General features: G+C 44.1%; 1 long non-coding RNA gene across 3 annotated transcripts in view; it reads left to right on the forward strand.

Moving 5' to 3' along the window:
* LOC110257448 overlaps positions 1-14,666 on the forward strand; it is a 100,365-nt gene that overhangs the window by 28,864 nt on the left and 56,835 nt on the right. For all 3 annotated transcript variants that reach the window (XR_002340041.1, XR_002340040.1, XR_002340039.1), the window contains exon 2: positions 9,824-10,063. This is a non-coding gene — a long non-coding RNA (uncharacterized LOC110257448). The remainder of the gene's footprint in view (positions 1-9,823; positions 10,064-14,666) is intronic.

Here is a 14,666-nt window from a genome sequence, read left to right on the forward strand (position 1 = left end):
TTAAGACAAGAGGAGAGAGGCGCAGGAAATTATTTGCCTCGATTCACAATCTGGTGCGCTAGCAGGTTAAGGAAATCGGTGAGAACACGCTGAGGTCTGTGCGCAAACCGCCGCCTCGGAGCCCCTATGGGATGGGGCGCTGGGCGGAAGATTCGTGACTCTCCCATGTGTCGGAGAGAAGCGTTGCCTTGCACATGCTACTTCCTGAAAAGGTGTTTTATCAACAGAAATGCTGATTCTCTGGGTCCCTGATGCTATATTTAGAAATGACATTTACATTTCCACAGATCAACAGCTCCATTTGGATACAGTTCCAAGAGCTTTGCTGTAGCAGGGAATATGCTGGCTTTTATTTTTCCCTGCTCCCCTTTCCTAGCTGTTGGGAATTAGCAAAATTAGGAGACGTCTTTAATTTGGTAGATAAAAATAGTCAAATATGATCAATTTGTACCTTTTCAAAGAGGTCATAATGCAGTATGGTGACTTTTAAAAGGACTTGGGGGAAAATTTATCCTACATGACAGTTTCTGTCTCATTCATTTAAAAGATACTTTTATAGACTTGAGCTAAAGCCTCCTCCAGCCCTCAAAAACCTTTCAGTTTTTGTTCTTTCAGTTTTTGTTTTTGTTTTTCCAGGGCAGGGCATCTGCTTTCTGATACCTTCCGTGGTTTACTTCCTGTTGGTTGGAAATCCGTGAGGAACTTTTACTCAGCAATAAAACATTGTTTCATTGAAGCTTTATGTCTGTGCTGTGCTAGGTGTGAGCATATTATTTTGTGTCTGAGGGAGTTCAAATATTCTAGGTGTTACTTTTTGACACGTTTCTATCTTGCAAAATAGCTTTCACAGCTATTGATAACAAAGGAAAGGATCCAGTATCTTCCTTCCTTGTCAAGAAGGTGGAAAAAATTGGATAAGTAAAGATAACCATCGGTGCCCATTAATCCATTGGATTATTGATGTGCCTTTGGTCGTAACATCCCTCAGCCTTCTGGAAACCAATCAAGGGACCCCATAAAATTATGAGCCTGTGTTACCATCAGAGGGCAGTGTGCACTCTCTCCAAGAGCCCATAAAAATTATATGTTTCCCTGCCGTAGCTAAAAGGATTTGTCTGGCAAAGGGCAAACCCATTAGGCATAAACATTCAGCATTTTTTGCTGTTGCCTGTCATAATGGAAACAATGATTTGAAAGTTCTGATTGAACCTGCACGGTTTCCTGTCTAGTGTTTGTCTACCCGCATATCCTTTTCAAAGTTATTTCTTTTAATTTCCAACTGTGCTAAAGTAACAGGAGTTAGACCTGGGGTAACTTTTTTTAGGACTTTGGTAGGGAAAGCTCACTTTCATCTCAGTGTTGCAGCTCTCATTGGAATACAGATGCAGTGAGTAATAGGTAAGACTTTCTTGAAACAGCTATCCAAAGTTAAAACAAAAATTTATAAAGGATAAAAAAAAGTTATGTTTCGCTCCAAGATGTGCTGGAAAGTTCTCATCCACCAAAACCTTCACGCAAACATGAAGAATTAGTGAATAACTTTTTCAGTCCTGGTTTTTCTGAGACACATAAAAAAGAAATCTTTGTATATATGACCGTTGGTAGGCCAGTAAACAAAGGCCAGAGGACACATTTGTACAAACCCGAGTATTTGCATTTAAAATATGGTCTGTGGTGACGTGGTAGACTATCGGATTTTGATTCATCTGTGGGCGTAAAATCTTTGTGTTGGCGGGTGGACCTGGAATTGGGAAAGTTACGATTGCCTCAACACACGAGCCAACATCAGCTCGTGGTTCAGGGGTGAGTTTGTAAAGGAGAGGGTCTGGTAGACTCGTCTTTCAAAAAATTTCAGCAAATAAATTGTTTGCTTTACAACTTCATGCACAGCTGCAACCGGCAGCGTTGTTTTTTCTGCTGACTGTGACAGATTGAGCTCTTCTGCTGGAATTTCTCTAGAGGGCAGTAAGGATTCGAGGCTCTTTCCGTATTTTTCTGAAATGACGGATCATCATCCTGTGGCTGCAGTGCTTAGGAGGTGCAGCACATGCTCCCTGGGCTGGAGCGAGCTGCCGAATGCTCCAGAAGGGAGTTGCTGCTGCCTCCTGTTATGCCCTGCGAGATATTTCGTGATGGTTCCTTCCCCCTTTACAAAGAGAAATGTCTGGATTTATTAATAGAGTATAGCTCTCTATATAACATATATGTATTAGTGGTTGACAAAGGATTTAAAAATTAAATGGCTCCTGGGATGGTGCTTTGATAACTGGGTAAAACCAGGAGTGGTTAATCCATGCAGAATAGCTGGGAAAGAGGAGCTCATATAACCCAGTGGTTCTCAACCAGGGGGCAGTTTTGCTCACAGGGGACATTTAGAGACATTTTTGGTTGACAGGCTAGGGGATGCTACTGGCATCTAGTGAGTGGAAGCTGCGAATGCTGCTGAACATTGTGTGATGCACAGGACAGCTCCTACAACCAAGAATTACCTGGCCCCAATGTAAATAGCACGGAGGTGGAGAAACACAAAATCATCAGGGTAGCCAGGAAGGGATTGTGAAAAGAGGTTGTAGGGAGCTAAAGAAAATCTAGTTTTTATTTTCAGTGTGTTAGACTCTGAAGATGATAAGCCAGGAAGTCTGTGATATTCAGGGTTGTATTTCTTGTGCTCCCCAGTAAAAGCGTTACGTTCTGAGACCCAAGCTAATTTGAGTCCGCTTGGCAAGAGGAGACATTTAGGTGGATTTGCGGAGTGGTGGGAGAAGGCTGCTATGATTTCGTGTGCTGCTATGATTTTGGGACTCGTCTTTGCTGCAGCTCCCTAGATGCAGGGCCTCCAGATGCTAATTTTTTTTTTTTTTTTAACTGCAGGTTCAGCACTGAAATGCTGATGTGCCAATGCAGAAACATTCTCTGGGGAAGGTTCTCAAAATGAAATCTTTCGCAAATGGCAGACTTTGGTTGGGTGTTTCTAAGCCTGCAGTTCTCAACCAGGGGTGATTTTGTTCCCCAGGGAAACATTTGTCATTGTCTGGAGATGTTTTTTGTTGTCACAATTGAGAGTGGGTAAAGGCCAGGTATGCTTCTGAAGACATGGGACAAACCCTTCCTCTCCCCCAGCACAGAATTGTCAGGCCCTGAATCTCAATAGTGCTGAGGTGGAGAGAGCTTGTTCTAAGGTTTCTGCCTTTGCATAATACATGATAATACATTCTTCCTTTCTTTCCTGCTCCAGAATCAAAAGTCTCACTGTTAATGAGTGTTTCCTATCCTCAGTCATTCCGTGAATGATTTGCTTATGGGGGCAAAGAGTGGGAATTGCATGCACTGTGTTTGTAAGGTTGAGGAAAGGGACAACTCTGTGCCCAGAAGTAGGCATTTAGACGGAGAAAGCAGGTTGGGGACCTGCAGTTGTCCTGGAAACTCAATTTTCTGAAGACCCAGGTACAGGGCCGATATTTGCAAAAAGTGGAAGGTGACATGCCTGACAGAAATATCCAGGAAGGAGTGGACACAGTAACTTGTCAGGAGACAGCAGGGAGAATAAAGATGGCAGGAGGCAGGGGGCAGCAAGCTTGCATTCTGGATGGAGTTAGACCAAAGGGGGTTTCAGTCCCAGCTCCACTGTTCCCTGGCTCCGTGATTTTGAGCAAAGCCACTTCCCTTCTCTCAATTGTAGTTTCTGCATCTGCAAAATGGGAATAATTGTACTCTTTAGTTTTAATTAAATGAGGGCTTTACATATAATAGTGTGTTAAAGAACCTTTCAGGGTGTCTGGAATCTCCAAGTGTTGAATACATGTTGGCAACTTTATTAGTATTTATCAGGATCACTGTGCATGTTATTTTTCAATGTTCTAGAACTTTCATTTATGCAGAACTAAGATTTTATGTGTCCAAAAGCATTGCTTATCTACCCCTCCCTTTTTAAGTCTGAGAAGGTGGAATTTTAATTATATAACTTTTGGGCTATCTTTCATGTAGCTCTTCTCATATTTTGAAATTTTGTCTGCATGATGGGAGCATTTAAAATGATTAGACAAAATATAATGGTTTGGACTATTTGCCCATTTACACAGAAGATTTGGGTTAAAATTATCAGGACTTAAATAATGGAACAAGGTGAAAAATTTTCCTGGCAGGTAGCACTAGAAATTCCCTAAGACATGAAAATAGTCTTTGGGAAAGTAATTTGAGATGACCTTGGGACAGAAGTTGAGACCCTGAAAATCTTAAAGTTGTTGAGAAACGAGGTTCAAAGGGCAAAAGTTCTCTGCATGAGACAAAGAGAATTTGCTTATTTGGCTGGAGGGGTGGGGGTGGCGGAGGGAGGGTGGGAAATGAGAGAAAGGGGAGGGGAGAGTGGGAGGGGGCCAGCGTCGGGACAGACAGACCTGTGATCCAGGCCTGGTGGATTGGGAGAGGCATCTCTTAGCTCCGGAGAACAGCTCTGGGATGAATGTGCAGAACCAGTCAGTGTGAGTCCTAGACGGGAACTTTGTCCACAGAAGATCGCGGACGGCCGGGCTGTCCCAGGAGTGTCCAGGCAACAAACAGGACACTCCTTGCCTTTTATGAGTCCTCCTTAATCCCGTGTCTGGTCAGGTCTCAAAACTGAGGGTAGAGGCCAGAGTCCACATGTCGCCTTTTCCTGCCTTCTCCGGACAGTCTCTTCTCTGGAGGGCAAACGTTTTCTTCTGTAGGGGCTACGTTGTGGTCTCTGTTTCTACTTCCCAACTCGGCCATTGTAGTTTTCAAGCAGCCGTGGACAATTTGAAAACAAATGGGCATGACAGTGTTCCAGTTAAACCTCACTTATGGACAGCAAAATGTGAATTTCGTGTACTTCATAAAATAAAATAGTCTTTTTTTATTATTATTATTTTTCCCACTCTTAACAAAGTGTAAAAACCATTCTTAGCTCTTGGTCCATGTAAGTACAGATGGGGGCTGGATTTGACCTGTCCAGCCCTTACCTAGAAATGACTAATGAGAGAAACCCGACCCTCTCCAAAAAAAATTCCCATACATTCCCACTTTTCTGTCTTGAAGATGAGAGACCCAACCCTGGAAATTTGAGGACTTGGTTTGATTAAAACTTACAGAAATTAGTCTGCCAATACCTGACTTCTCGGCCATACTCCCTGTGTTGCTACTACTTGGCTCTGCCATTTGAAAGCAGCCATGGACAGTACATAAATGAATGGGCATGGCTGTGTTCCAATAAAACTTTATTTACAAAAACAGGCTGCCGCAGCTGGCCCATCCTAGTTTGCGGCCCCTGCTGTACATGATGAAAACATGCCCATTTCCTCCTTTGTTGTGTGTGTGTGTGCGTGTGTGTTTAGGGCCGCACCCATGGCATATGGAGGTTCCCAGGATAGGGGTCTAATTGGAGCAACAGCTGCCAGCCTACACGACAGCCACAGCAATGCCAGATCCAAGCATTGTCTGTGACCCACCTCACAGCTCACGGCAATGCTGGATCCTTAACCCACTGAGCGAGGCCAGGGTTTGAACTGGCAACCTCATGCTTCCTAGTTGGATTTGTTTCTGCTGAGCCACGACGGGAGCTCCCTCCCGCTTCTGATGTCTGCTTCTACCTCTAACTTTTCCTCTCAATTTGTTCTGTCCCTGCAGGACTTCTGCTGCTTGCTGGGTGTGTCAAGCAAGCTCTGACCTTGGGAATTTGGTACTTGCTGTTGTATCAGCTTGAAATGCTCTTCCCCAGGCATCCCCCTGGCTCACCCTGCCCTGCATTAAGGTTCATCTGTTACACCTCAGAGGAGTCTCCTCTGACTCTCTTGTAGGATAGCAAGACTCTCCGTCCTAATCTGCATAGTTTGTTATTTCACAGCATTTTTTGTAATAAGCATTTACTGTCTGTCTGTCCCCAAGGATGAGAGTTCAATGAGGAAAGGGACAATTTTTTTTTTTTTAACCGCTTCTGTCTTATCCTCAGTGCTTCGAAAAATGCCTGGTGTATATTAGGTGTTCAGTAAATGCACTTCGGATGCACAAATAAAAGTATCTGCAGCTTTGCTCCTTGGAGTCAGATTGCCTGACGTCTCTTGTCTGAACCACAAAGGAGATTTAAAATTCCTTTTCCTTAAAATGTTCAGCCGTTTGGTGTTCCTGCTCACGTAGACAGTGGAGGGTTCTGTAGTAACAACTAACAGCACAAACACAATGTAAGTCACAAACATAGTTTAAAACATCCAAGCGGCCATATTAAAAGAGAAAACAAAGTGAAATTAATTTTAATAATATACTTATTTTCCTAATATATCCAAAATGTAATATTAACATGTCATCAGTATATCAGTTACTAATGGGATATTACACATATTTTGGGTACTAAGCCTTAAATATCTGATGTGTATTCTATACTTGCGGTGCTTCTCAGTTTGCATAAGTCACCTGTCAGGTCTTCACTTGTGATTTTGGTCAGCGGCTACTATATTGGACAGCACAGGACGATACATTTTGAGTTTAGGACAGGAGACAGAATAGTGCCCTGGTGACTCATAAGTAGTTCTTCAGTAGCAGTGAAAGACCTGATTTTGGCCAACCTTCCTTGTGTTATAGTCTGCCAAAGTTTCAGGATAAACCATCACTGTCAAAATTTATTGGTGCTCAGGGGAAAAATCAAACTTTCTGTGGCATAATGCAACACTATAAATTAGAAGAATGCTTTTAAAAATTATAATGTTACATCATGCTTTGATGTAATGTAATATGACAGGTTGTAATTTTTGTAAGATTTCCTCAATGTAAAGCAGGAAGTGAATTTGAGAAGGTATTTACTGCCCAGGACTTCAGAATCTGGTCCTCATTTTGGCTGGCCACGGGAGTGAGCCACTGCTCAGATGCTGGAGCAGCAGAGTCCAGCTGAATCCTTAGTCTGGTTTGGAATGGACCTTGTGTGGTCCATTTGATTCTAGCTTCATTCTAAGAATGTCCCAGGGATTAAGAGGGAAGCGAAGAGAGGTCTTCATAACAAATCCACTCTGTAGGGTTATATAATTTTGAAACTGGACTCCCCATTGGTTCATATGGCATGACTGACAGATAAATTTTATCCCAGATGCAAGCTGAGATGGGTCTTTAATGATTGTCTGGGGTTCTGTGTTAAGAAAACTTCTGAGGATGCTTCTGGCCTCATATGAGAGAGTATCTTATTCAACCATCAGAGTTTGCCATGGGCATGGGAAAGGGTAGTTGCAGTTGATATGCTATGTATTTGCCCTTCCTCACCTTAGGTGTCTATTTCTTGCTCCTGGGATGGGCCCACAACAGGGGTAAGAACAGTGCCAAATTAGGGGTTGGGTCTTCCAATGGGGTTGAACCAGAGGTCAGTGCCTTGCTGAGCTTGTTGTGTGGGGAATAATCTTTAGTGCTAAGTCTTGAGGTTGAGGCTGGGATCACCATGTCTGGAAGCCAGAAGCATTAAGAGAACGGAATGTGATATATAAAATAATTGGCGTAAGCACTTCTGACTGGAGAAGGAGAGCTTGTAGGGCAATGAATTTCATCTCATGATAATACAGATTGTTTAGTAGTGTCTTCTGGGAGCTTGGTGTTGGAGGGATGCTGAGGTTGTTCCAGGGTTTAAGGAGAAAAAGACTCATGATTGATTAGTAATGTCTGCCATGGGCATAGAGGGTATACGAGACAGCGCACATAGTACATATTTACTCTCTGATTTAGAGGCATAATGTGCTGGGGTTCAGAGAGTTGTGATTGATTGTTAAGGTCTGTTATGAGTATAGGAGTTATGCAAGACAGCATGCATATTATATATTGGCAATCTTTGATTTAGAGGTGTGGTATAGTGATGACATAAATATGTTCCCTGGTTGTCTTTGACAGATGCATATTTTGTTTTCTCTGTTTACATTTACATTATTTGTCCATTCGACAGATGCCCATTTAAGTTGTCTAGGTCTGTGCTGGGGCTGAGCCATGCTCATTCAATATTAGTAAAATAAGTCTCCCCCAAAACACAACACAGTCTCCTATTTGGTGCCATCAAATAGGAGGAGGGAAAGGGCCAAGGAGTTAAAAGTGGCATATTGAAGACTGGGCAGATTTTCAACACGAGGGAACGAGGGAGGGAGAATTTGAGTGGAACACAGGCAAAAAGCTGATGTTAGGAAAGCATGAGTGTGTATGGGAAACAGTAAGTAGATGAATTTTGCAGGCGTGCTTGCTGCACAGAAAGAACAGGGAGAGAGAAGGTGGAGGAAGTCAGCTGGGGGTAGATTCCAGGTTCTCAAATGCCAAACTGACAAACTGGAGCTTAACCAACTAACCACAGTGAGTGATATGGACTATTCAGTAACTTCTTTTCCTTTTTTCCTTTCTTTTTATGGCTGTACCTGCGGCATATGGAAGTTCCTGGGCCAAGGGTCTAATCAGAGCTGCAGCTGCCGGCTTCTGCCACAGCCACTGTAACACCATATCTGAACCACATCTGTAACCTCCGCTGCAGCTCGTGGCAACGTTGGATCCTTAAACCACTGAGCGAGACCAGGGATTGAACCTGCATCCTCATAGAGATAATGCCAGATCCTCAACCCACTGAGCCACAATAGGAACCCCTTCCATAGTTTTTACTGTGCAGATCGAAGATGTACCACATAGGTGCCCCTACCACGTGGCATTCCCACCATCGTAGCTTAAGTCCTCAGGGTTTAAAATAATATTTTCAAGAGTCTGAAAATGTGTGGCAGGATAAAAATGATTTTGATGATAAAATATTCCTCATCCTTTCCACGTTCCTTGCCTGCTAAAGAAGACTCTGGCTTGGCTCACTTCTATCTCTTCCCCATTTCTGTCCTTTAAAGGGAGTATTATGTCATTTGGGTCTTTGTCATGGAGAATAAATGGGGGAAAAGGAGCAAGATAAGAATAGACGTTTGGTGAGTTGAGCTGCTAGATGGTTTCAGAGTGGTTTGAGGTGAGAAGCTGGGCTGCTTGAGGTGGTGGGAGAGACAGGAAAAATATTTAAAGGGTTATTTCTTGCAGTCGAACATAAATAAAGGACTGGCACAATTCTAAAATCACTTTTGCTTTCATGCAACGTGTCCTTTTCACTCTGACACAGATCAAGGACAATATAGGGCGGGTCCTGGGTCCCAGCTTCAGCAGCGGTATCCATGGAAGTCACCTTCAGTCACGTTTCAGATTCTCATCAGCCATCAGGAAACCTCTCATCCTATACATGAGTTTGGTTCTCAAGTCATCCTTGACGGGAAAATTTTCATAGAGTCAAGACTCCCCTCGGAAAATCCCCAAACTAATAACATAAAAATGCAGCAACTTTCAGTTAAGTCCAAGCCAGCCAGGCTTTCTTTCAGAGTTAGTACAGATCACAGCTTCTTTGCTAGAACTCCAGGTGAAAAGAGCTGTGTTTTAGGGGCACAGAATCTACGCTACATCAGCAAGGTGAGATGCTCCTCTGTGGGCAGGATGTCGTGATGAGTGACTGAGGGAAGCATTCTCACACCCTTTCAGGCTCATCAGCCTGCACAGTTTTCTTCCTTCAGCCTCTGTCTCTCTCTCTCTCTGCCGGCCCAGCACATCTTGTAGACGGGGCAGGAGTTTAACGCTGGCAGGATGTGGCTCCATGGCATGGTATGATCACGAACACCCGGGATGGCTTCCTAGGACCCTGACATGGAAAGGGAGGGTCAAAAAGTCCGTAGTGCAGGCTGCCCACAGGCCCATCCCGTTAGCAGGGAGGAGAGCACCCAGGGTGATTTTGGTGATTGGGGAGAAAAACTAACTAGAGTGGTTTCAATGTATTTATTCCTTCCAGTGCGGGTTCCTAACTTCTAAATAAATACAAGCCCCGGGATGCAGACAGCACGGCAGATGCAGAGGCGTCACGTGTGTGCGCCCTCCCTCTGGAAGCCAGCTAATAATTTCTCATTAGCAAGAACAAGTGAAAAAGATGGCTGTTCCACCAGAAACCCATTGAATATGATAATGGAGACCCCTCCTCCCCGCTCAGATTCGGGCTGGAGACCACCCCTGGTGCCTTCCTGCTCTAACCGAGGTAGGTGACATTCGGAAACGGCATACTCTCTGCATGACCACAGAGAAAGGAGGAACCTATCTGCCCCTCGGAACATGGAGAATGAGTGGGGGACGTGTGCTCCTCACGGCTGAAGCCATTAAGCTGACGGCCCCATTGTTTTCCTGCCAAATGTGATGTGGCCAGTTGGGAGGTGTCTGGCAAATTTTTTCTACAGTCTACCTTTTTTCTGTTCCCTCATTTCACTCCAGCCTTTTTCTTTCACCTTTGAGTTCCTTTCTATCTTGCTTTTTCCTCCCGAGCTGCCTTTGTGCAGCTGCCAAAGGAAGGCTCGTGCTCTCGTCGGGAGGAGAGGGTTATCTGCCGCCTTCAACACCGACACTTGCTCGGTGAGTTCCCTGACGTGGGGGCTATTAGAGGCATGTGACAAGCATCTCCCCACAGTCGGAGGCTCCCACCGTAGGGCTCTTCATCTGGCTACATCACAAGGCCTGCCGGGGCCCCGTGTGACAAGCAGCAGGACTCCTTCGAGGTTGGCTTGTTTGGGGGTGGGGAGAGCTGGGAAAAAAAACGAGTCCACCTGACCATGACCTTCATAGTCAGAGAGGGCAGAGAAAAATCTTTTTCTTCTTAGTGTCCTGACTTCTTTAGGTTTCAACAGATTGTACACCGGTGAGGCTGGAACCTATCTCACCTTGTCCTGCGAAATCTGCCAGTGGTCTGATTTTTTGCACCCTTGGATTTAGGGAATTGTATATGGTGGTGATATTAAAACTGCTAATACTGGAGGCATCAACCAATCCTGAGAGAATGTGCTGGAAATGAACAACTGGCCTTGCCTTGTCAGGGTGTACCCGCTGACTGTGGCCTTGAATGTACCCTGTGCTGCTGGCACATTTGGTGTGCCATTAAATCACACAGCTGTCTTAGAGAAGGCCTAGTGGAGACCTTCCTATATGCTTTTAACATCTATCAATTAAAATTATACAAAGCAAAGGAGCACAAGAGGAAAGCAATCTAAATAAAGATGCTCACTGGTCTGCTTAGTGCTTAATGCTCCCAGCAGCACGAGATGGGAGATGAGAAGCTGCTTTTCCTTCGTTTGGTCTCTGTTCCTGCGTTTCTCTCAGAGAGTGGGCAGCTCATCCTGTCTGCTGCAGTTCTAGCCTTTAAAGAGGTATACTGGTCCTGTAACATGGACTTTAGTTGTGAGTGAGTTCTGGAGTGGACCAGGAAAGCAACCGTCTGTTTCAGTTCTGTAGGAAAAATGGTCTGTCCTGGGCTTGCTGTGAGATGGTATACAGGTGTAGATAGTATGTAGGTAGAGAAATGACACACTTTTAAGGATAATTTGGACCACTGGCCATTTGCACTTTTTGTGCTGTCTGTGCATATTGTCCCTTGACTGTGTTTGCACCTTGTCTTTGGCTGACCAGCACAAATTTAGAAAGGAGTCTAAAGCTGCCTTGCAGGAAAATGAAAGTCAACCTGAGATGATTCAAAAGATCCTCATCTTAAGGTCATTAGTTATTTCTTGGGGTTTCTAGACCACCCAATCCCCATGTTTCATCATTCTACCTCTTCCCATTGTAACAAGCCAAGAGAATCCACGTTTCTGGTGGTTTCTAGCATTGTGTCCCTAGAGGAGAAATAAGATGGATTGTGTGTTCGACATCTGGATCATTCATTTCACATCCCCCGAAGGAATCTCTTAGTCCCTTAACATCTGGGTTTCCCACTTGCAAACAAACCCAAAATTACACAGGAGTTTAAGTTGGACTTTCATCCAGACAAATTGCCTCACACACATGGAAGAAGAAGCTTGATTTTGGAATTAGTTGGAGGTAGGTCCTCCAGCTTCTATTTATTTATGTTTTGGCTTGAATAATCTGGGGTGAATTTGATTTTAAACTTAGGACCCCATCTAAAATTTTGATCCTTAAGTAGATTTCAAACAGAATGTGTTCAATAACAAAATCATATGTATGATCTGTTGGCTGAACAATACTGGGCTTTTCAGAATAAAGCATCCATTTATGAGTTACCCACTTTAAGTCATAAGAAATTGAATTCCCTTTTTTGACTTCCAAGTAGATTTCGTAGCTAAAAAAGTAGTAGTAAATACAAAAAGACAGGAAGCAAATTTAGTTTTTCTGTACTAAGTGCTGTACTAGTCACCAGGATTCAATAAGGCTTGTTGATTCAATTTGAATTGAAAAGAGAAATGAATAGTTGGCATTTCTTATATCGATGACTACCGTGAAGACCAAAATGAAATTTCTGATGAAGCTGAACAAAGGTCAAACTTAAGAAGACAATTGCATATATATTTTGAAGGAACGAAACCAGCAATGTTCCAGATATGATACAAGGAGGACACATCTGTAGTATGATGGTTGTCACCTAATCTCTTTAATAATAACAAATACTTAAATAGGTACTAGAATAAAGTGTGATTCCAGGTGGCATTTAGGTATTTCTTTTTTTTTTTTTTTTGTCTTTTTGCTATTTCTTTGGGCCGCTCCCGCGGCATATGGAGGTTCCCAGGCTAGGGGTCGAATCGGAGCTGTAGCCGACGGCCTACACCAGAGCCACAGCAACGCGGCATCCGAGCCGCATCTGCAACCTACACCACAGCTCATGGCAACGCCGGATCATTAACCCACTGAGCAAGGTCAGGGACTGAACCTGCAACCTCATGGTTCCTAGTCGGATTCGTTAACCACTGCGCCACGACGGGAACTCCGGTATTTCTTTTCATAGAAAGTTGAAGTCATCTGGACCATGATGTTTCTACCTCGGTGTTTCTAATTGTGCTGGTTTCCCTTTGCAAAGTAACTATAGAATAGTTACAGGGACTCGTTTGAAGAATATTTATAGGTTCGTTTTCCTTAGAGATAAATTATTAGGAAGGCCCTTTCTTTAAACACACATACACACAACTTTACTCTGCTTCCTAACGAATGGGATCTAATTAGTTGCCTTTTTGTTCACATGGTGAGTCACGGAAATGTGCCCGCACGTGTTGATCCGGGGTGGTCTTTTGTATCGGAGAATGTGTGTTCTAAAGAGGACTGACTGTAAGCACCAGCCTTGATCTTTTTCTCTGAAACTCCTTCCTTTCTTTCTTCCTTTAATTTCTGGAGAAAGGAAGCCATGGTGAGATGCATCTGCCATGGTTGGGCCTCCTGGAGGTGCCTGCACACTTTCTCATTCCATTCCCCTCTGGGCAGAGCCACAGTTCTCACACCCTCTTACATCATCTCCTGGTCTTTTCTCATGCTGTCTCTTTTCTTGGAATACATTTCTGCCCTCTCTCCTTCTGGCAAAATCCTCCTGTGAACTTCAAGCTGCAGCCTGAGGAACCAGCAATTCGGTGCCCCCCCCCGGGGGGGGGCATTGTCACTGCTTTCTGGGAATCTTGTGGTGGTTATTAGTCTGCCAGCGCATCTCCCCACCTAGACTGTGTTCTTTTGAAAGGCAGGGAATTTGTCTTTTATCTCATTGTCCCCAACAGCCAGCGGAATCTAGGACCTGGGGAGGCTCAATGAGATACTGTAGTCAGTGTAATGAACCATCTTTCAGATCCTTTCGTTTTTTCATTGGGGAGCATGTCTGAAGGTAGGCATATCTGTACGCTGTTGGGGGACTGGGCTCTGCATGCAGTGCTTTATTCCATTGTTTTTGGTTTATTTTCCATAATAATATTTAATTTCTTTTGAATATCAAATAACATTGTTGAAGGCATATATTTTTGTTAAAGGGAGGGGTCTGATACTTGAATAAGAAAATAATTGGAAATATTCCTTTTTAGTCACCCTCACAACTAACATTTGTTGCACATAGACTGTGACCCAGACAACCTTGCTAGAATAGGTTCCTGCCACAGAGAGCCAAAAGGTCACTATTTGCATCTGGCTTGGGTGCATTCGATTGGCTGGAGAAGGTCACGTGCCTGTCCCCTAGCTGCAGGAGGGACTTGGAATGTGCATAATGGGATTTAGTCTTCATAGTTGCAGGTGTCACTACTTTCTCCCAAGACTCATTAGTAAGAATTCACCCATGAATGTGAAAGAGGGGTTGTGTTTGGGACAGGTGAGGTAGTGTGGCCAGTGGCCACAAAGTCTTAAAAGATGTCACAGGTGTTCTCAGGGTCCCTCCCCTATGCCCTCAGCACTTAATTAGACATTGGCCCCAACTCCAACATCCAGGACCTGCATCTCCTTGCCAAAACCTTTCTCTCCTTTCTGGGGTCTGTTTTACACTGGATGCCAGAGTGGCGGAGAAGAACCGATCTTCAGGTACTCAACACGGTAACTACACTGATCACAAGCCTGTCTCATCTTCCCCACGCCCCTGCTGGTGATTCCTGGGATCCCATACAAAATAAACTACTGCCACATGTGACTCCTCTGTGGACCAGTCAGGCCAGGGGAGTGGAAAGCTTGGACTGGGTCAGCCAGGGTCTTGTGTCCACCTCTGTAACCTGGGCCTGGGGGTAAACCCCTCTTAAAACCCATAGATCACAGATGGCGGAGTAGGTTTTGAGCAGAACTAAAGATGCAAGTGAGAAAAGGAGAGATCAGGGGATCAGAAACAGCTTTGGTGTAAATTTAGATCCCCC

Source organism: Sus scrofa, chromosome 17 (genome assembly GCF_000003025.6).
Source record: "Sus scrofa isolate TJ Tabasco breed Duroc chromosome 17, Sscrofa11.1, whole genome shotgun sequence".
Lineage (NCBI taxonomy): Eukaryota > Metazoa > Chordata > Mammalia > Artiodactyla > Suidae > Sus > Sus scrofa.